Below are 22,752 nucleotides of genomic sequence, written 5' to 3'. Positions count from 1 at the left end.
ACATAGCAGCACAACGTGGCATGTGTAGTAGCATAAGTTTGATTCTTTTACAGGAAATATTTCCCTGTTTCCTTTTGCTCCTCCTTTCCTCTTTACACACCTAAGCAATTTTGCCAGGAGGGGAGATTCTGGTCTGGTCTGAACTGCTGCCTATGAAATTTCAGACAGCTTGATTTTTGGCTTGGCAAAGTTTGGTGGGGGTCGCTTTCAATATTAGACTTGTAATGAAAGGCTTATTGTAACCTTATCTATGTTATGTGGAAGAGATCAGCATCATTCAATCATAGAAAAAAGGCAGAAGGCTTCTTTCTTTAAATGTAATTTAGTTTTCCTTTCCCCCAAGTCTCATTGTGGGTTCACTGAGCTATGCTCCCCTTCAGGCAGAAATGGAAACCAGAGGAGTTGCATTCTTTCAGTCCTATTCTGACAGCGAGTGTGGCTGCATCAAGCTTAGCAGCTAAAGCCATGCCCATTACTCTGTAGTGCAGCTGTGCAGAACTTGGCTTTTTTGGATCAGTGTTTTTATAGAGACTTTCCTGAAAATTTCACTAGGTTTGTTGCTGCTGAATGGCACTTTGAGACCAAAAAAATGCACAAAAAAATGCCAAAAAAACTCAGTGAAAAGACTTGCATTTCATCTGGTTTTGTGTTGAAATTGCATGATGTGTTGAAATTTCATCATACTATGATGTTTGCATGATATAGAGGAATAAAAATTATTTGAACCTGGCCCAGGTTTGCACTGAAACATTCATGAACCATAGCAAAACTTTCAAGTGATGTAAAGTGAGATTTGAGTTTGTAATGAAACCAGGCCATTTTACATGGATTCAGGTTTCATAATGTAGGTCTCTTACAGCTGTACTCTCAAAGGAACATATTCCTATCTCAAGATGGGATTTACATACTGTATGTAACTCCCCACATATCCCAGCAAGATTATTACTTTCTTATATAGCTGTAAATCCTAGAGCTTTATGTTATGTCAAGGGAAAGGATAATCAGCTCACGAAGGGCCAAATCCTACCCCCTGAACAGGCATGTCAGGGCCCAAGAGGTAAAAGAAACTCTGTTCTTTGAGGAGGTAGATTAGCAAGGTACGCCCTCCACTGCAGCACAGAAGACACTCAGCTCACACCAGACAAAATGCAGTCAGCCCCTACATACAGAGCATCACATCACTTGGTGCCCACACCAAACAGGTCAGGCACGTCAAATGGTCTCTGACACAAATTATTCTTTTTCCTAGACACAGTTCCCTTACCTAAAATTCAGAGGATACTGTCCAGCTAACATGGGTAATGTTAAATTATGATGAGGCTAAACAGAAAGCATCTGGTTCTCAGCTCCACTTCTATTCCATAGCATTAAGTGGGAGGAAAAAAAATCAAAACAGAATAAAAGTTATAGGCCTGCACCCTATCTGATATTATTGAGACCAGAACAGGGCTTTTTTTCTTTCAGAAATTGAATACTCTTTACTACTACTTTCCTAACATCATCAAACAGCCTCATGAAGAACCCAAGCCTCTGCATCCCTCATTATCTACCTATTTAATTCCCCTAATTTGGCATCCCTCCTGTCCTGACCACACACAGACACTCTGAATTAATAGTATCTATTGACACACCAACAAAAAGAGGGAAGACAGAATCTCAACATTTTGAACATCATCACTCTGAGAAGAAAATCAGCCAGGAAGGATGCCCCATTTCAAAGGCCACAAACAAGAAACTTCCCTCCTCATCAGCAGCCCTCATGTAAGAATGGCTTGTTTCTACCCAACTTAAGTAGTACTCACATCAGGAAAGCACCAGAGAGCAGGACCTTGTTCAGACCTGATCTCAAATACTAGACTCAGCTTCCTTCCTATCTCATCCTCCTTGCCAAACCAGAGCCCTCCCAACACACCCCTTTTATGCTGTGCATGGAGGGGTGTGTATAGGAAGCAATTAACTCCCCACAGCTGGCCTTATTTCTACAGGATGGAGTGACAACTGTGGTCCCTTTTCTAGCCAGCTTAAGGATTAACCCCTTCTTCCCTACCTGTGTCTTAAGAGGATGTACGCACCCTTGCACAGCTTTGAATTTATTTCATAGCTGACTTTCATCAGCAGTCCCACATCTGAATGACAATGGGCTATCCAGCTTTAAACAAAACACAATATCAAAAGCAGATTAAAAACTGAGTTCTGTGTTTACACTCAGTATCATAGACCTCGTCCAAGCAAATATAATCATGTCCAGTAGAGATTATCCAAAAGCATGGGGAGGGAAGTCAGAACCATATAGAAAAATCTCCTTTCATTCATGCAAGTGATTAATACATAATTGAATGCTAATATTACAAATAATGATACATGGCACTTATATAGCACCTGCCATCTGAGGATCTCAGCACTTTGCAAAAAGCTACAAAATCTCACACATGCTAACAACATGGCTTATGATCTTTTCAGCCTAACCTTTCAAAACTTTACATGCCATATGAGCGTGTTAAAACCAGGAAATGAATATGCCTGTGACTTCACAGAATTAGACATGCTTTTAGTTTGAAATCTGGTGCAAATATGTGCCCACCCTACATGAAGCTGGCCCCAGAGAAGCTACAGTTAGGATATTATTGGAGTGAGGTATATATGTGTGTGTGTGTGTGTGTGTGTGTGTGCTTGTGTGTGAGAGAGCATGTGTGCATACAAATTTAATTATTATCTGAGTTTTCATTCACTTAGGGTGTGTCTTGGTTCAAGGAAAGAGAGAGAACTTGTAATAAAATTAAAAAAATAAAATTAAATTAAAAAAAAAAAATGGCCAGATTTGACAGAAAAGTCATTAATTTACCCTTGAAGAAGTCTCTACCACAGGTGCTTACATAAAGCCCAGCCAGATGTAAAATCTAGATCAGAAGTTAAATTTCCTCCTGCAGGTATGCTGGCAAATGCACTCACTGCAAAGAGCCCCACACATGTACACCTGATTGGTGACCGTGAGGAGTGGTGGGTGAATGATGAAGGTACATAAAATAAAGGCTAACAGACTCAACCCATGTGCTTGGCAGATACATAAAAGTGTGTGGATTGTCATTATGTTCTAGATTTGGAGAATGCAACAGCAGTTCCTTTCCAGAGGCATCGAATATTAAATGGGTCAGACCTGGTCCCCAGCTTCTCTATGAACTTGAAAGAACTGAATGGGGATGGTAACGGCTTGTGGACATGGCACCAACTTAAGAACCTGGGAGGCTGGGACTTATTTGTTGTATGGCCATTGATCCAGTCTGTCACCTCAGTTAAATAATTTAACTCTATAATTCTGCTTTTTTTCCATGTCAGGGTAAATTCTCTCTAGTTTTTAAAATCGAGTAGGATTTTTTAAGGCATTGTTTAGTTCCATTAGTTTCTAATTCTCTGTGAGATTTTCTGTGTCTGTGTGATACAGGGAGACCCAACTACGTGAGCACAATGGCTCTGCATGAATCTCTTAATTGTTCTTGGCATAACCAGTATTATTGATTGGGTATCATCCTGGATGAGGCCTCAAAAACCTATTGTAATTTTAATATGCCTTAATATCAATATTACGAAGTACTACTGAGTACAGTAACCCATTAACTGAAACTTTTTTTTTCAGATCTATGTATCTCAAGAAAAAATTCTTTTAAGGATAAGAGGGGACAATTTTTCTCTCATTCTTTCTCTCCTTTCTTTCCTTCCCTCTTTCCTTCTGAGAACTGTACTTCCCCATCTTTCTTCTTGAGACATTCAGTCCTCTCCACACTAAGAACTTAAGTGAGGAATCTGTCTAAAGCACCTATTCCTCAAAGCCAGCCTACCCAATCAGGAACCAGAAATAAAACCATGTGAAACAGGTGAATAGTCATGCACAAGGAATGACTTAAAGCAAATAATCATAATGTTCAAATTACAGATAATTCATAGGGTACAGTTTATTGACAAAAATAACTCAGCAGACAATTACAAATAATGAACAAATTTGGGGAAATCACAATCAGCTTGTATGCATTACATTTACAGAAGAGCAGAATCTGCTGGATGAATTATTTGTTATGAAGAGTTCAACCAGCACCACTATTTACTTCATAGAGTAACTAAATCCAAAGAGCACACAGTGGAAACCACTGCAGAATGGAAGTATTTACATATTATCTATGCTTGAAGTGTGCAATGGAAGTTGGAGAGAATACACAGCTCAAAAGCCATGCTAATCATCCTGGAAATCATGATGTAAAATTAGCATGCAATCAGTATAAAATGGCAAGCAAATAAATGCAGACACGTGACAAACTGGGACAGAAAAGTCCAGATCGGTATCGAACTTTCCCACTGATTACATTTATTTCACAGATAGGGGAATGAAATGAGGTTGTTACTGTTATTGCAGGGCATAGACCAGAATTTCAAACTCATTTGACTTACACGCACAGAAAAGCTTCCTAATTTCCACCCTGTAGATATGGACTGATGTTTGCAGGTTTGTACTAGAATTTAATGGATTATGAGGTGTTTGGAGCTTGTTATGCAAAAATCTGTGAACTGTCTTCTTGAAATTTTGTAAATTAGCAAAACTGGAATATAATTGAATTTCACAGCAATTCTATTATAGTTTTGGTTCTTCCAGAAGACAAGGCAAGAAACTGAGAATGACGCACATGTACTGGAAGGAACAAAGGCTCAGTGCCCTGCTCTGGGCTAATGTCTTCTGGCTGCATTTTGGGATCTTTCTTTGAAGGCATTTGTATTGACTAATCTCAGCTATGGGATATTTTTGTAAAAGTACACCTTTAATATTAGAGCATTCAATTCTGACCTATCTTAGGCCAAATTTTAGACCAGAGAATATTTATTAGCTTCATGATTCTAAACACATTTACAATGTTCAACGGCTTTAAATAAGGAATTTGTCATGAATGATATCTTCTCTCAATTTCACAGTCCCTATTATGGACTCTATTTATAAACCTTTGTGGAAAAACATTGTTAAGGCAATATTCAAGAAGGGAGCTTAAAATGATCATATGTTATTCTGGTAAAGGTAATAAATTTTCTTGTTCTCTGTTCTCTTCCCTCTTTCCTCCCCTTGTTTTGAGTCAGACCAGCCGCCCCCTCCCCAAAAAAAAAAAAAAAAAAAAAAAAAAAAAAAAAGTTTTAGGAGGCAGTTTGGGATCAATCCCTTTTTAATAGGGTTGTTCTTATCATACCAGAACGTTAATGTATTTTTGTTGTTTTCTTTATTTGAATGTTGGCCGTCATTTCAGACTGCATGCTCTGCTGCACAAAACATGAATTCAGCCTGTAAGTTGCAGAAGTGTACCAGATTTGATCTTGACCAAAAAATCAAGTTTCCTAATCGTTCTATACCCTGAGCATTTCTAATATTCCCTAGTATGCCATATGGCACTGGAATTTGCCTCAGTGGGAGTTTGGGCAGTAGAAAAATCCTGGGTGAGGCTACATGAAGCTACAAACACCATTTGAAAACTAAAGTTGTCTCGCCACTCTGACCAGAAAGTCTCCACAAACCACTAATAAATGTACTCCAGACCACAGTCGGGGAAAGGCTGAGATAGACAAATCATTTAATAACCAGAACATGCTCTTCATTCACAGTGCTTTCTTTAAAGGGGAATGAAAAAGGGGCACAGTGTCTGACAAAGTATTTCCTTTAGGCAATACAATACTTACTTTTAATTTATAATCCAGTTTACTTGGCAAAAATGACTTTGCCTTCTCATCTCACTGCTATGCACTTTGCTGGGAGCCAGCTGGTCACCACTTTCTGCCCTAGAGGTAGCTGCTTTTCGCTGGTGCTTTATATTGTTGTGAAGTGCTTAGGGATTTACAAGATGGAAGACACTATAAATGTGAGAAATTGTGGAGCTCGTTAAAGTTATTACGAAACTTCCACTTTGTATTAGTCAGATCTTTTCACAGCCACTTTACCACTGAAGTCATCAAAATGTCATCCGTCCTTTCTACTAGAAGAGGGCTCATCAGATTCATTTAAATGGCATTAGCTATCCCCAAATCTCGTACAATTTGGACGATTGAGAACTGTTCCCAATTAATCCTTAGTTTTGTAAAAATAAAATGGGTTTACACTCTGCAAATTTCAAACTATGTGTAGTTTGAACTCTTCCTTAACTTTGGTTAGGCAGACAAATGCAAGTATCCCATCTGAAAAAAAAAAAAAAGAAAAAAGAAAAAAGAAAAGTTGTTAGACAAACACAAATCTTATTTATATCTACTTGTATACCAAAACTCTACTTGTAGTAAGAGTAGTTCTTGCATGTGGCAAATCATGAATGGAGAAGAGATCTCATTTACAGCTTAGGACATCATAGACACAAACAAACATGCATGTACACAAATACACAAATCTTCATCAATTTAGGTTAGTACAAATGGTCCTGCAAGGAAACAAAGAAGTAACTAATTCATTGTGTGAGCAGCCTGGTTGTTAGCAGCTTTACAGAGAGAGACTGCAGCTTAACTAAAACATTGTTGAAGTGGAAAAAAAAAAAAAAAAAAAACAAACCAAAACAAAACAAACAACAACAACAAAAAAAAAACAATTATGGCATTCAGTTATTCTATTAAGTGAAATTAACTATTCTTGTTCTTTGAAAAGAACAAGATAAAGCACAGGATCCAAATAATGTCAGCAGCAATGAATTCTGAAGAAAAGCTGTCTAGACTTCTATTTTCGTTTTCAAATTTGAGCGGTTGGGTTTTGTGTGCCTGTATGTTTGCTCCTTTGAATTCTCAGGGTGGTCATGTTAATATGTTTGCCCCGGCAGGTAAAGTGAAGTCTGGATCAAGGTGTGGCATTCTCGCTTTGATGTCGGCTGTCATGCTCGACTGCCTCTGGATCTCTTTGGCTGCCATCAAGTCTGTTGTCGTGGGAGACCAGGTAAACCAGGGCTGTTCTGCTGTTTGGCACAACTCAAAGGAGTTAGTTCAGATCTGCTGTGAGGTATTGTGGTCCTTACCAGCTAAATATGCAAGGACAACATAACTTGTAACAAACCTTTAACTAAGAAGGCATTGATTCTCACTGGATGTTTAGCAGAGGCCGTAGTTTGTTAGTGCCATACGAATTATAGAGGAGTTTGTTTTGGTCTTGTGAAGGGGAGCCATACAATGGAAAGGACATAGTGGAACAAGATAAATAGTGAGTTGGCATGTAGACAGTTAGAGAACAATTCACAAAAACAGTATAGAAGAAAGGTGGTGTGTAGAGGTAAAATGAGGCATTCTTCAAGTGGGATTTGCTGGACAAGGAAAGAGTACACTTAAATAGCAGTATTTTCCCAACTTTTCAATTTGTACAAACACTAATAACTACTATAATCTGTCTGCAAAGCATGATGAAAAACAGAATGAGCAATTTAAAAGGAAGAATCCAATGCTAGATTTTCCTTCATCACACAGAGGTCTGTTTCAAAGGGAAGCTCAGTATGTACAGTCTATTATTTATTAGTATGACTAATTCGAGGAACTCCCATGGTTCACATGAGGAAGTTCTTCCCTGCTTATCTCAACATTCTGTAGTATAAAGCCTTTCATGCATGTTGTCCTCAAATGTCAGAAATGTTTTCATTTGAAAAAGAGGGTAGAAAAAAAGTGGACTGATCCCAGAAGCTGAATCATCACACTCTATTTCTAAGATGATGCTATGATGTAAGCTGTAACAGCTCATGGCAGTGCTGAAAACTGGAGATTTTAAATATTAAATATTTTAATAGAAATGTAAAAGCTTTTGTTTGGAAAAGACTCTAACTCTATTGCTGATCTTATTTTCTAATATTCACCCAGGCTGGTAAATGGTCTCAAATTCATAGAAAGCTTAGAGTAACAACTGAATGAACATGGGACCTCTGAATTTGATCTATTTGATATTGAACAAAGAGTATGAAGATAGAAAAACAGCCATTAGCTTCAAGCTTTTCTGAAACTGAATACCAGAACAATGCTCATGCATTTCTTCTAGTCTTTTAAAGTTACCACATTGAGACAAAGATACAGCTAGGGTCAAAAACATCCTGTCAAGGCCACCTTAAACTGAAGTGAGCACATTAATACAATGTCAATAACTTCTGAGGATTTGTGGAGAACTATGAGCAGACACATACAATCTGAACAAGCTGAACTATTGGAAGTCATCTTGCTGCATGGCTTTTTTGACAGCATAATGAACAATGCCACTGTCATCACAATAAACCCTACAATTTGAAAACAAGACTGAAAACACTGCAAACACCAGTGAATTTGTGAATAACTTCCGAGGCTAAACAAGATAAACTAAGGAAAACTAAGCCTGGCCTTAAAGTCCTCCACATGGAAGCTCCCACAATTCCTTGTCATCTCACACCCCTTCCTGTAGCACCTATGTTTTCACCTTCTCCTACTCCGTGGCCCATACAGCCTGGAATGCCATTTACTCATTTTATGTTTACTCATTTACAATCACAAGAGAGATTTAATCAGTTTTTCAAGAAACTACAAAGGTAACGGGGGGAGGGGGCGGGGCGAGGGGGGCCAGCAGGTTCATCAGGAATAGCCTTAGACACACTGTTCAAAAGAACATTAATATGTAGACAAATATGAAGATGTAAGCAATCAATTTCTAACATTATGGAGAGAGAATAAGACAGACCATAGACTTAGGAATTGCTTGGCCAGCAGCAGAAGCTTCTAGGAAATGATCCCAAGCTTCAGCATAAGATGAGAAAACATTACAAACATTACAGAACACCACAAATCACTGTATCACCAGTTTAGTCATTTGTTATTTGATGCATATTTGGAGTAGAGTGCCAGGACCTCTTAGGTCAGTTTCAGCCACAAGATCTGTGGAGTTATTTCTGTGCCCAGCTCAGTTTCAGTTTTTCAGTTCTGGAAGTCCATAAGTAATCTTTTTTTTTTTTTTTTCTTTCTTTTTTTTTTTTTTTTTTTCCCTTGTGGACTGTAAGTGTTCATTATTTTATCAATGTTAACAATGGAATATATGAGTAAAATTTCCAGAGGCATCTAAGTCACTTAAGGACAATAAATCCCATTGGCTTTGGATTCTAAGTCAATTAGATGCATTTGAAAATTTTACCTTTTATCTGCATGCTTCATTAGTCAGATTTATTAACCAATCATTTAGGAAAGAAGGGGCCAGACCAAAAGGATCCCCAAAGTGTAAAATTTACAACACTGCTATCTATCCTCACCAATTGCCCAAGTTTAATTCTCTGATTTAATTCATTAATTAAAGAATATGCTAATTGACTGAAAAACTCAGAGTTTTCTCTCTGAGTTCTCCCCTGTTGAGAAAAATGGATCCAAGTTCCTAGCAAAATATACATATCAAACATAAGACCACTGAAATTCTTTTCAGTTCTACGCTCCTGTTAGCATAGAAGGACTTTTCTCTGTTTTTCACCAAATTTGTTCACCAAAATTTTCCTAAGAAATGGGATTTTCTTAGCTTGTACTTTGCATCAGTTCTCTGGCACATTCCATTCCATTGTAAATAATTTCATCCCAAATACTCCACCCTCAGTTATTCTCCACTCTTTTAGTTCCCCTCATTTTGCTTCATCTCTATGCCCTAGTCCTACCTCAGATAATTCCCCTCTGTTTTTGCCAAGATGGACCAAATGGACAAAAAGCCTAAAGGACTTAGAAAAGCATCTCTGCAGAGCAGAAGGTTTGTGTTTCACTGTAATTTCTTTTTTCCTTACTGCTGACATCTCTGCAGGTAGCTTTTTTGCCTCTGGGCAATAGGGTCATTGGTTCATACTACAGCAAAGGGGGAAGGCTGCAGAACTTCCTTTCCTCTTGGCCCAACACGGCATGTGTTCTATGCCCTGTATTTCTCCACTGTTCCCATCTGCTACATAAACATTTAATAGCCCACAACTGTGTTGAAAAGCTGATAAATTCTGACACATTGGCCCATTTTCTCACTTAAGCCTACAGTATGAAATAGTATATGGCCTTCTCAGCAGGAGAATATATTCAGGTCCCATCCCTGTTTTTTCAATGCTTTTCAGTATAAACTCTCAGATTCAGAGCTGAATACCATACAGCAACTATTGACCTCACACTCATGATAAAAAAGAAATCAAAACCCCTAAACAGTGCTGGGATTATTGGTCTGTGAATATTTCTGTCTATTTACAGTAGATCAGAATTAGTAAGAGAGATAGAATGGAGGTTTTATATCATCAATTTAACATTAATTACCTAAATCTCTTTGAGGATATGTAACAAAAAGCCCCCGACATTTGTGTCACAAAGATTATTATAACATATTGCCAAGTCATAGCCTTGCTGCTCTGGTAGATAGAATTCAAATTCAAATCCAGGCTAAAGATGCTACAGCTGTCACCCTTGCCCAGCAAAGCCCTCTTAGGTTAAAAAGTTAGCCATCCTCCTGCCTGCCTACACCAAATCAGTCCTGATCCCTGGAGATTACTAATCCTGATTTCTCTGCACATAGTTGACAGGAAGAATAAAGCTATTGTGTCTTCCTAATAATTCAGGTTAATCACATATTTATAAAAGAAAATTAGGAAAAAGTGATTAACTCCTTACAGTTCAACTATTGATATTATAGAGTTAAAAATAAAGAGGCAGCTGGAATAGTTTAAAATGTGTTTAAATTTTAACACAGTGTTATAAAATAATAAATGTTTAAATAACTACATTTTGGATTAGCCTAGTTGCCCAATATTGTACCACAGTCACCAAGGAAACATCAGATGATGTTGACAGACGCTTTCATTTTGGGCACACTCATTCGACCTAATAGTGCAGATATAACTCATGGCAGGTCCAGTTCAGAGGTCCACTCTTTAGAGGAAAAGGTTTCAGTAACCATTTGAAATAAAAAATCCATGTATAGTATGGCTGGAATCCCTGCATGTTAGTAATGATTTCCATCCTTATTTTTGTATGTATTATAGAGCTACAAATCCCAGAATGATTCTGGATCCAGTGCGCTAGATCTGGATCCAACACACAGTAAAGAAATAGCTACTACTCATGAGTGTTTGCAATCACTAGCAGTTTGGTATTCAAAGACTTAAAAGTAGACTTAAAAAATGACAAACCAGAAAAGCCTCCAGAAAGCACCATGCAGTCAGCCATCCCATCACACCATAGGTTTAGGCAGAAGCTGTTCCTCTATCCCTGTATTCATGGTATTTCCCTCATCTCCCTCAGAAGTGTTGACTCACTCCTGACTTTCTCAAGTTCCCATTCGAGGAGAGGCTGAGCAGTGCTTGGTGCCATCAGTATGTAACAAAGTCACTGGCACACAGCACCTTTCAAGCAAAAAAAAACTATATCAGCAATTGGGCCCCATGGCACATAAGGTCCTCTAGGAACAGAGCAGGAAATGGTATATTTAAAGAGAGCAATATGCTGGAAGAAAATGAATTACTGAATCCACCCTCATATTGTCCTGTCCCCAACAGCAAGCAATTTAAAACAGTGTCTTCTCTGCAGTAGCACCTTTAAAAATAAAGTGATATGCATATTTTTGTTGTTGAAAATCTTTACTTTTATCAGGCACCAGACACCATGAATATTGTCAAAAACTAGTAACTTTTGGATTCTGCTCCATATACTGACAATCTGTTCAGGCATCCAGGAAAGGAATGGTGAAAATTTTACTAATGTTTTGAATATTAACCTTTAAGCTCAGTCAAAAAATAAAATGAAAGTACAATCTTTCTATGGAGATCCAGCTATATTTCAAGCACTTCCTTCCCTTTGACCAAATTCCACATTTAATTCATCTTCCAAACTGTTATTTAGGAGGGGGTAAAAGCAAGAAAGAAAGACAGCCAAACAGGCTAAACAGGCCAAACAGTGGGATATCAAAAATCATGGTCCTCTTAGCTGAGGCTTAGCACACAAGCAGCCTGTTACCAAGTGTAGCATGTATATGACGAAGGAACTGCATGTTCAAATCCCTGCTCTCCTTGACTTTGCTTTTCATGATCAACATTTAATAAATCTCCATACAAAATGATTCAGAGCTTGGACCATAATGTTCCAATACAACAAATTATTCAAAACTTCTCCATGTCATAATGGATGAGCAAAATGTGTTAATACCTTAAAATATACAGAAAATATCTGTTTTCCAGACAACCTCATTTCAGAATAAGATCTGCAATACTCAATTTCATGTTTTCAATTTATCATTGGCCAGTATTTTCTTATGAGGAGAACAGGAGGTTTTAAGAGGTTATAGCTGAATTAGGATATAATTTATCTAGTAAAAACAGTGTATTTCTAATGATTGTTTAAACCATAGTGAAAAGAAACAGGTACAGCTCTAATGCATTTAGCCAGCTGAAGTAAATCTCATTTGTTTATCCTAACCAGTTAAGGGGTTAAAAATGGTTCAGGACTATATTTGCCTCTTATTCTGACACTGTATGAAGAATTGATTGTTTCTTTCATTTTGCCTTTTTCAGTCATCCTGGAAGACTGTGAATTCATCTGTGAATGTTTTTCTCCTAGTCCTCTCTCTTCTTTTATATGATTCATTCTGAATGCTCGTTACCCACCCATTGAGTTGTTTGGTTGTGGACATTCCCACATTCCCAAAGAAAATAAAAGAGATTCCAATATAAAATAGTAAAACCAGAAGTTTAAAATGACCTTTTGGTTTCAATGAGCAGGAGAAGAAAGTGAGTGGAGAGGAAAAAAAGCTCATGTTTACAAACATTTATCTTCAATTATTAACTATTTATGGAGGGAAATAGACACAGATACATGATTGGCAAATTGACTTATGTTTAAATAATGTGTCTAAAGTTTGACTGAGCACAGAAGTTCATCTTTAAATAAACAAATGGTACCATAATGTTATAGTCATTAAATATAAACAAGCAGCGGTTGTGGTACCCGCCTGCCACAGTAAAGTTGCACAGAAGCATCTGAGTTTCCTTGTCTTTCAGTAAACTGTGAAGAGGTTTCTATAAGGGAAAGCCACTGAAATGCAATGTGCTTACAGTTTTCCTCTCATTGCATCTCTTCACTCAATAGCCAAGCCTGCTGCTGAACTGTGGTTGCTGGGAATAGAAATAGAGAAGCGTTTCCTAATGTTGCCAGCACAAATAGGTAACTTGAGCTCTCCCTCCAAATACTTCAGCTTTTCTGCTTTCATTGTAGAATCATGTTTAACATGTCTTGGATACAATACCCCATTTGAGGTGCAGGAGAGAGACAGAAACAGGCAGATAACCAGGGAGTTTTGTTTGGCTGATTTGCTGGGTCTATATCTGTTGCTGAGCCCATTATCACTGTGTGAACTTCCAGCCACTGTCCATCTGTCTGGTCTCCATCTCTCACAGTAGCTCAGCTGCACTGCCAAGCTTCTCATCCCTGTTTTGTTGCAATAGGGGCTAACAGTTTCTCATCCTCACAACAGAATTTTCTATTTCTTGTTTTTGTTTGTTTTGTTTTGTTCTTTGTGGTGGTTTTTTTTTGGGGGGAAGTGTTTTTGTGAAGTCAGAATATTATGATGGTGCATCCAAATCTGAAGAGGTGAGAGGGAATTGGTAACTGCAATGAAAAAAAATACTCTAGAAAAAGAACTTATTTTTTTCTGTCACTAAAATGCTGTTAGGGAAAGCTGTATACATTCTCCATAGGATATGTTACTTGCACACTTGGAAATGTAAGACTCAGGAAAGAAGTCATTGCTCCTCTTCTTCAAATCTCCTTTCCCCCTACCTGTGCATCTCCTAAATCTTACTCCGGTGGCAAATATCTTTAGCCTTTCTGAAGGGCACAGCTGTAGCTGCTTGCAGTGAGAGGGACTGCTTGGTGGTCACTGTAATACAAGGAGCACTCAGTAGAGTAGGACTGTGAGCCCAGACTCAGTATTTAAATCAGACATAAAGCAGATTCCAGAGTCAAAGTCTCCTTCTTGCCAGCCACTCTGAAAAGTAGGTTTGTGTTCTCAATAGGGTGGAGCTCTCCATCCATGGTTTTAAATTGTATATGCACCAGAGAAGCAGTTTGTTTCTTGTCTCCCCCTTTTCGACTCGTGAAATGCATGTTTACCACTTCATGAAAATCATGTTAAGCAGTACATTTGGAAAAAAAAAATAAGAAGAATCTGTCAGTGGTGATTGAAACAAAAAGACATTCTCCACTGGGGCAAGCAAAGTACCTCAGGTAAGTAGCCTCTGCCCATCCGTCCATGACTGGATAGCACATCCAAGCTGTCCATTTCACAGCGTGCAACAGGTCACACCAATCATTCCTCTACACTTTGTGAAATTATCTCTGCAAATGTGAAATGAGAGTGAAATGCTACCAACTCATTACCTACCGGCTTGTGTCCATGTCAATCCATTACTTTGTTCTGGGCAATGGTAAATGATTTGGAAAGAGGCGAATCCATAAGGAATTAGACCTTAGGCATTTTAAAAACTTATCAGACCACATTACAAACAATGGTGTGTGCTATGGAAAGCATTTTTAGCTTGGGGAATGCAGATGAGAAAACATAGGGATCGAGCAATTAAAAGCCTTGATTCCCCCCTCCCACCTCCAGCATATGGCAGAAAATTGGACCAGAATCAAGCAATGTCTCTCTGCAGTGGAGTCTGACTTCTGACCTCTAAGACAATGGAGTCACAAGCTATCCTGAGACTTGATTGAGAAGCCACTTCAACATTTCCATAAGTCATTCTGCCATTGCAGATCTGTCACAATTTTGTCATAAAGTTTGCAGAATTCTGTTGACATTGTGTCATCTCAATAAATGCAAAGGGAAAAAAAATGAGTCGGGGCAGGTGCGAGCACAGATTTCAAGTCTAATGCGTGGGCTGCTGCATGTCTTCTGACATAATCTAGGCTCTCATACTTGATGTTTTTCTGGAGCCGTGGTGAACTCTTCCATCCTTTAAAGCGATCAACCTCATTTGACTAATTTGAGAAAAAAAAAAGAGAAAAAAAAAAAAAGAAAAAAGAAAGAAAAACACTTCACTTTCCTTCTCAGAGCATCCTTGGCCAAGTTGGATCTTTAAAAAAAGTAACTTAATGATTTGGGGCCTGATTGTCATTTATATGAAGGTCACTTCACACTGATCTGGCTGTGTAAACGGGCCATAAGTTATTTCTACACCCACTTGAAAGACCTCTTACGCTTGCCAGAATGATGTAAAATGGCCTCAATGTAAGTGAGAATTCAGGCTCATATTTTTAAAGCACTATCCCTTTAGGGAGATGCGTCAGTCAAGCACATTATATTCCACTAATTATCTTAATGGAAGCCTACGGTTTGCAGAAGGCAAACAAAATGGCCACTGACAGCACTACAAAAAAAAAACACTCAGGACATGCAAGTCTCACAGCAGAAGGTCCCAGAGCCTCCAGTGTACTTAAATAATTTCCTAGCTTTAACATCTGACCAGTTCTGTTGTCTATTCAAGTGATTAAGCTCATTGAGAATTTGAAGCCTTTTAACATGAAAAGGTGCAATGCACCAAGATGTAGGAGATCTGTTAGTATGAAGCATGGTCAGATATTCCCGTTGCTTCAGCCTTACTTACTATTTTTCTCATGTGCTCATTTTAGCTGTAATGGGAAGATATTTGTGCAACCAACCCTGCTTGCATATGAGTTTCAAATTAACATGGGGAGCCTACACCTGAGAGGGTGTTCATGATCTTCTGAATGCTTGCATGTTGGTGCTGTGTGACTGAATTTGCACACACGACTTATCAATTATGGTAGTAGCCTATGATTGCTTAATACAGACTAGTCTGAAATGGGCTAATGAATAGGCAAAAAAGAAGAAAAAGTTTTGGAGGCTCTGGAACCGGTGAGATTTCACATCAGTATCACCAAATTTAATATTGATTATTATGATTATTTATATTTATTTTATCTCTCAGTCATCCACCTGGTAGTATTTGAAGAGATTTTTTAATATTCTTTGTAAAAGTTGCATATGTGGCCTGGATTCTTTGTATGGGAAACAGGATAAGGCAACTTAGGAGGGTGCTACAAGGGGCAAGAAATTAGAAGATAGTTTGTTTAAGTAGAGTTTTTTGGCTTTATTACATTTAATTTCACTCTAACCCCCTCTAAAAAAAAGAGTGTGAAGGGGTTAGAAAAATAGAGCTTAAACTGATAGAAAGAATTATGTGAAACATGATTTGAGCCCAGTCCAGACTTCAGCTTTGTGGACCCTAGGAGAGCTAACACATTCAGATCCCCAGGCAGATGCCTCCCAAATCTCCATCACTAATCCCCAAGAAGCCTTCTGTTATTCTCTCATCTCCATCAGGCTGAGACAAACCTTCTCACCTCTGTGTAGCTCCCAAAGTAGGCAAAACCAAATTGTCTAACTTTTGGATAGAAATGGCAAAAACAAAATCTTTACTAACTAGTTTTAATCAGTGTCTACTAATTTCAAGTGTACATCATTTCAATGATATGATATTTAATAAAAATATTCCATTTTACACCACTGTACTATGACTTTTAAAACTAAATGTTTCTATAAAAAGATACGGCCCAAAAGCTAATTTTTCCTCCCATACATGCATCTCAACCATTATGCATTTGACCTTTATTCGCCTCATTCTTAATTTAAGATCTCTTATTTATCTCCCTAACCAGTGGGCTTGTATAAATCAGATCTCATTCCCTTCAAAGTAATTATCAACCAGAGAGTTGTTAATTTCATTTTGGATCTATTTATGTGCAAAACATGAAAAACAAAAGGCCCACGTTACCACACCTCCAAACTGTGAGCGTTAATATTTTGGAATATATACAGATACTCCTTTAAGATAAGATGGGGAGCTGCCTGATAACTGACAATTTTCAAGTGACAGCTTTTCATCCTGTGACTCTTGAGACTTTATATGCCCATGAGATGAACAGGGCTAGCACGAGGCTTCTGGGCAAACCAAGCCCTGGCAGCCCCAGGGCTTCAGGTGACCCTAGGAACATTCCCAGCCCTGCTTGCCAGTGCAGAAGTGGATCACATCAGTTTCAACATGTAATCAACATCCAGCATCTCCCATCAACCCTGATCTCAGCCATGTGGTCCTTACCTTAAGGTTCTCAGCTCAGAGGTATGGCTTGTAAAATGCAGGTAACAGGGTTGGGAAGTTGAAAGAACTATGTCTTCATCCTACCAGAGAACCATTCTTCATCAGATCTTCTGTGCAGGGATGTGGATTGCCTTGTCCAGACATAACAGGCATGAAGGTCCAGAAGCCAAAAAATTTCTTCCTAACATCTAATCCAAACAACAGTAGGAAGACAGGAACTATCATGAATAACATGATGACAGCACACACTGAGCATCCGACATCATCAGAAAGGCATATTCTTCCAATTCTGTTGTGCACTGAAAGTCTAAAACCAATTACAATGCCGAAAGGTTGCTTTTAGATTTGAACAGGAACAAATGTTGGAGTGAAGTTCTCTGCCTACATTTATGAGGACAAAAGTTGTATTTCTGCTCTGGGATAATAGCTGGGTTTTCAGTTCAAAGGCCTGAGGTTGGTATGTAGGAATTTCACTAACCCCAGAAAAATGTAACTAAGGAACAGGTTATCTTTTCTCCCCTTTTTATTGAAAGTCTACAGTTACAGCAGGCACAGACTTTCACCCATCAGTGAGTTTCCCAAACTGAAGTTGTTTTATTTAGACATCATCCAGGCACCCTCCTGCCAAAGTCATACTCTTGTATCAAGAATATGAGAGTTTTGACTGAGAAAAGGATCTAAGTTAAAAGCATCAAGTAAGGCAAGTACTTGAACCAGCAGTATGTTTTGTTAACAAACACATTGAATGTTCAAATGGCTGGCATATACACACTGAAGTTCTACCTTCTATTTCCCAGCTCCTGGAAGATGGACTGGTACCTCAATTAGTTCTCCTCTTTGATATCCCCCTGACATTTTCTGGAATGATCAAGAAATTCCATGTCTAAATGACAAGTGAGGGAAAAGAATTCAAGAGCTAATCAGGAAGAAAGCATGATACCAATAATACAAGAACTGAAGGCAGCTGACCAGTGTCTGGGCAGAATGCCTGGAAGAAGTGTAATAGATAGGTCTGGTACTACTCAGCAACACAGATTTCATTGGTCTCATGTGCCATTAGGCACTGCACAATCAAGTTTCTGTCATGTCTGGAAAGGGCACAGCAGGCTTCTGTTCTTCTGACCTCTGTTTTGTTTTCCTTTCCACAGACACAAATGAAGAAGGGAACAGAAAATATCAATGCAGGGAATGCCTGTTGTTTATGAAGCAAGTCAGCACAGCCCGGAATTATGAGAAAAACTGAAGAAAGCAAGATGGAGTGGAAAACTTATAGCTCATGTTTCAGGATAACACCAATGTCACTCTTTCCTCCTCATCCCAAGCAGCACCACAAAAGTGACTCCAGCTGGCCCTGCTCAGAGACAGAACTTCTGGAAGCAGCAAACATCACTGGTCACTTTTTACATTTAAATATATTGGAACCAAAACAAGAGACATTTTTTTAAATGTTGAAGTGGAAGTATGACATCACCTTCAGATTTTCCTTTTGTCTGAGAAGTCCCAAGAGCAAATCTTGGTCCTCTTCTTGGGATACAGAGGCAGATCTGCTCATCCAGCTTTTGTCCTAGTTTTTTAGGGTATACTTCAGAGGTATAACTGTCTCCTCATATCTTCATTTCTGCAACTCTTTTTTTGGGACTCCAAATCAGCTTATTCCAAGGAAATGGAGGTCTGATTCTTCTGACAGTTTTTCTGTTTGGCTCAATCTACCCACTGCTGCTAGCCCTGTTATTATATCCAATGCTGTTACCCATCAACCATCCAAAATAACCACCCTCCCACAAACACACCATTCCAGATTCACTTATTGCCATGACTCAATCATCTCCAGCTCCAAAAGTTGTTTTTGTCATGAGGTTTATTGAATCAAATAAGTTACTCCACTCTTGCTAATATCCGTAACTTCACCTGTTATAGTTCAGACTAAGGGGGATCTGTCTCTCTGAACAAACAGAAACCTAGCACAGAAAGTCAGATTCTAGAGCTCTGCTACTTATTGAGGAGCTAAGACCATCATCTAGCTAGAAATTAGAGGCAGAAAAAAAAAAAAAAAAAGAAAAAAAGAAAAAAAAAGAAAAAAAAACAGAATGAAATAAAATTAGTGCTGACCATAGCAAATTCTGATGCCAACAAAAAAGAATGAACAAGGCATACGCTCATCCTTTCCTAAGTATCTAGCATAACTACAGATAGGACAGGATCTAGCATAACTACAGATAGGATAGGATAGGATAGGATAGGATAGGATAGGATAGGATAGGATAGGATGGGATGGGATGGGATGGGATGGGATGGGATGGGATGGGATGGGATGGGATGGGATGGGATAGGATGGGATGGGATGGGATGGGATGGGATGGGATGGGACGGGACGGGACGGGACGGGACGGGACGGGACGGGACGGGTTTGGTAGCCTATTCAACCCACTTATTGATACCATAATACCCACGAACTTGGCAATATTTCTGCGGGTAATTAAACAAGGTGTAAAATTACTTCTTTATTTCATAAAGGTTAGACATAGGTGGACAAAGGTAAGTTAATTCTAATATTGGCAGCTGGGTTGCACATGCTATGCACACACACATGCCCAAAAAATCCTCATTATTAAATCACAAAGCAATTAAAAAATTAAAAATTTCATAAGACCCCACATAAAAGAAATACAAGTGTTTAATGATGGATTATAAAGTGAAAGTGAGAAAAAAGTAAAAGCTCAGCTGTCTCAGGGGCTTCCCTTGCAGCCTGTGATACTGATTTCTGTCTTCACCCTCACACAATCCGCAAGAGCTAATAAATTCCTGGCTCCCCTGCCTGGGAGCCAAGGCCGATTAATATCTGCCTACCTTGTTACCTAATTCATTATGGAATAGCAGTTAATTTGATTTGATATTATTTTAATAAAATTCTGTAATATATTAGATTGTTTCAGGCTATCAAAATAATTTTCCAATTATTACGGTTACTCAAGCAAGTCTTTTTTTCCCTTCATGAGCGGCAGTTGGTCTGACTCAGAATACATTAGCTCCTACAGCTTCATCCTGGCCAGAGGAATACGAAGTATATGCATGATTACACCAGAAATGTTATTGCCAGTAATGTGAGCCTGCAGATCAAGGCACAGAGTCCAGATTGATGTGCAGTTACAGATCCCCATGACGTCATGACATTGGTGATTACCCTTCTACAAATGAGTTAATGCATTAATACACATATATAGTTGCACACATACACACATACATATGTGCATGCATGCATGCATAGTAATCTCTGTTATTTTCTGTCTCCTGATACCAGTCTTTGAGGGGCAGCATTACATGAAGGCAGTGTGGCATAGATGTCACATCTCATAGGAACTGGTGTTTCTTGCTCCTTGCCTGGGCAGTGCTGGTCAGTCCAGCAGGAGAGGGTGGATGAATTTTGTAAGCAGCATGAGTTTCCCATTTTTATTTGTTTTTGTTGTTGTTATTGTTGTCATCACTTTTGGCCACCTCAACTAATAGCGATCATCTCTTCTTAGGAAGTGTCAGGCTGCACTTTTCTCTTGGTTAAAACAAATGTCTAAGAGCCAAAGAAAAGAGAAGACATGGGTTGAACTTGATTGAAATAGGAAAAGGCAGCCTAGACAGAAGAGCAGGTGCAAACACAGCCATTGCATTTGCAGATGCACTGAATGTCACAGTATTTCTGCCTGGGTACATGAGAGCATCTTCTTCATATGCTTCTGGGGTTGAGAGTGTGGCATACCTGAACACTCTCATGGCTTACTACTAGTTCCCCAAGACTGGGAAGGCATTTGCCATCATCTTCACTAGGGGTGGAACTGTTTCTGCATTAGTAATTTCACATAGCGCATGCAACATAAATACAATTGATTAGCTGCTCTATCTCTCCCTTTCCACAATACCTTCCCCAAAGGGCTTCTCTTCACATGAATATATAAAACATCTCCAATGCTATGCTGTAAGTCAGGAGAGGGTCCTGAATTTTAAATAGTGGAAGAAGATGTTGTTTGGTCCTCAGAAATAAGAACTGACAGGACCACTTGCATCTCTCTCAAATCATCATTCCAGTGAATACCTTGACACCTTACCTATACTTCTGAAGCAATCTCTGACCCTGCTGGGGTCCATCCCATGAGAATGTTAAAATTCCCCAAAGATTTTTATTTGGTCGTTCTGTCCTACCATTTCTTCTTCTGGACTGAAAAAGTTCAAGCACCTGAGTTTAAGCTGCTGATCATTTTTAAATGCTGGTTTTTTTTGCCTTATACAGTACATCACAATTCCTTTTTCATATTCTGCCTCCACAAGTGGTTATTCCCATTCCATTCAGCTATTTTAGAAGAGTGCTGGATGACCCATGGGATGTATGTCAAATATGATTTACAACCTTTTTCATGCTTCGGCAGAACTCAGCAGAAGCATAAATGGATCAGAACATACCCTACATATGTGAAGAAATACAACTTCTTTTTGTTTTAGTATTTGTAAATTGTGTTATTACTTCCTTTGCTTAGCTATCATTAGGTACATGAAATAGCACTGTTAATAGCAGGGTGTTGCAACAACACTTATTGTGGAAAGAGTTTATTATTACAAGTAAATTGTATGCAACCTGCCAAGTGAAAGCACTATCATATCAAACATAGAGGTTAGTGTAATTTTTCTTTCTGTGCATCAGTGTTTCTTAACTCGCATTCACATTTGGTTGGGTTTAAATTGTTGAGACAGAAACGATATTGTCTACCAAAAGGATATTAGTGAAAGATGAAGGGATGGTGCAGATGCCTAGCATAAGGTTATTTTTCACTCTACTACTTGACAGTAAGAATTTCTCTGAGTTTTCCTTTCAAAATTATTTCATTTTTTCCACAAATTGCATTTTTTCTACAAATTACATTTTTTTCAAATCCTTATAGGATAAAATATAACATATTGTTGCTCATCACTAAAATCACATACACAAAGGACTGTTGGAGGCATTCACTGTTTTAAAGAGACATATTTCCATAAAGAAGCTACCTGTGTAATATTTGATGACTAGAAAGCTCAGCTGATAATCTGTCTCTCACACCAATTTTTAGTCCTAGAATATGCATGCCTTTTTACATTACTAATAATTTTAAAATGTTTTAAATGTAACTATCACATTTTAAAAATAGGCAAAAGACTTACAAAGAATCCTGACTTTATCTTTTGAAAGAAAAGTCCATCATTAATCATAACTGAAGTTTTTCAGTCACTCAGTATTAGTGATGCTGAAGTGAATTAACTAAAAGGCTTTCATGCTTCTTGATCTTAGATCCCATGCCTGAAACTCTCATTCATTCAAGTCATCCTTACTCACGTAAGTTGCCCTATTGAAGTCAATGTAGCTCAGCATGTAAGTAGGGTTTGAAGAGAGGTCTTTGGTATATAAAAGCAGGAAACAGAGTTGGTTCTCATGATTCTTGCATAGAAACTGGTAGGTTTACATTCTTTTCAACATCTCTAATGCATAATCAGCTAAAATGATTTTAGATCCTAGAAATTGCTACAAGATGGTTATAAATTCTTTGTGTGGACAACTTTTCCATTTGGTGGTAAAACTGGAAGGCCTTATCACTCTTTTATAACTTTCTATATAATTTTTATGAAC

At 38.3% G+C, this 22,752-nt stretch overlaps 2 long non-coding RNA genes across 3 annotated transcripts in view; one reads left to right on the top strand and one right to left on the bottom strand.

Annotated features, from left to right (window-relative positions):
- The window catches only part of LOC137856913 (uncharacterized), a 61,806-nt gene extending 59,921 nt beyond the window's left edge, over window positions 1-1,885 (bottom strand). For both annotated transcript variants that reach the window (XR_011096870.1, XR_011096869.1), the window contains exon 1: window positions 1,803-1,885. This is a non-coding gene — a long non-coding RNA (uncharacterized lncRNA). The remainder of the gene's footprint in view (window positions 1-1,802) is intronic.
- The window catches only part of LOC137856914 (uncharacterized), a 68,065-nt gene extending 48,754 nt beyond the window's left edge, over window positions 1-19,311 (top strand). The window contains exons 3-4 of the long non-coding RNA XR_011096871.1: window positions 6,819-6,931; window positions 18,260-19,311. This is a non-coding gene — a long non-coding RNA (uncharacterized lncRNA). The remainder of the gene's footprint in view (window positions 1-6,818; window positions 6,932-18,259) is intronic.
- Window positions 19,312-22,752: the final 3,441 nt, after the last annotated feature.

The sequence above is a fragment of the Anas acuta genome, chromosome 5 (genome assembly GCF_963932015.1).
Source record: "Anas acuta chromosome 5, bAnaAcu1.1, whole genome shotgun sequence".
In the NCBI taxonomy this organism is placed as follows: domain Eukaryota; kingdom Metazoa; phylum Chordata; class Aves; order Anseriformes; family Anatidae; genus Anas; species Anas acuta.
The sequence above is the reverse complement of the archived record's forward strand: the minus strand, read 5'-3'. Positions and strand labels throughout refer to the sequence as shown.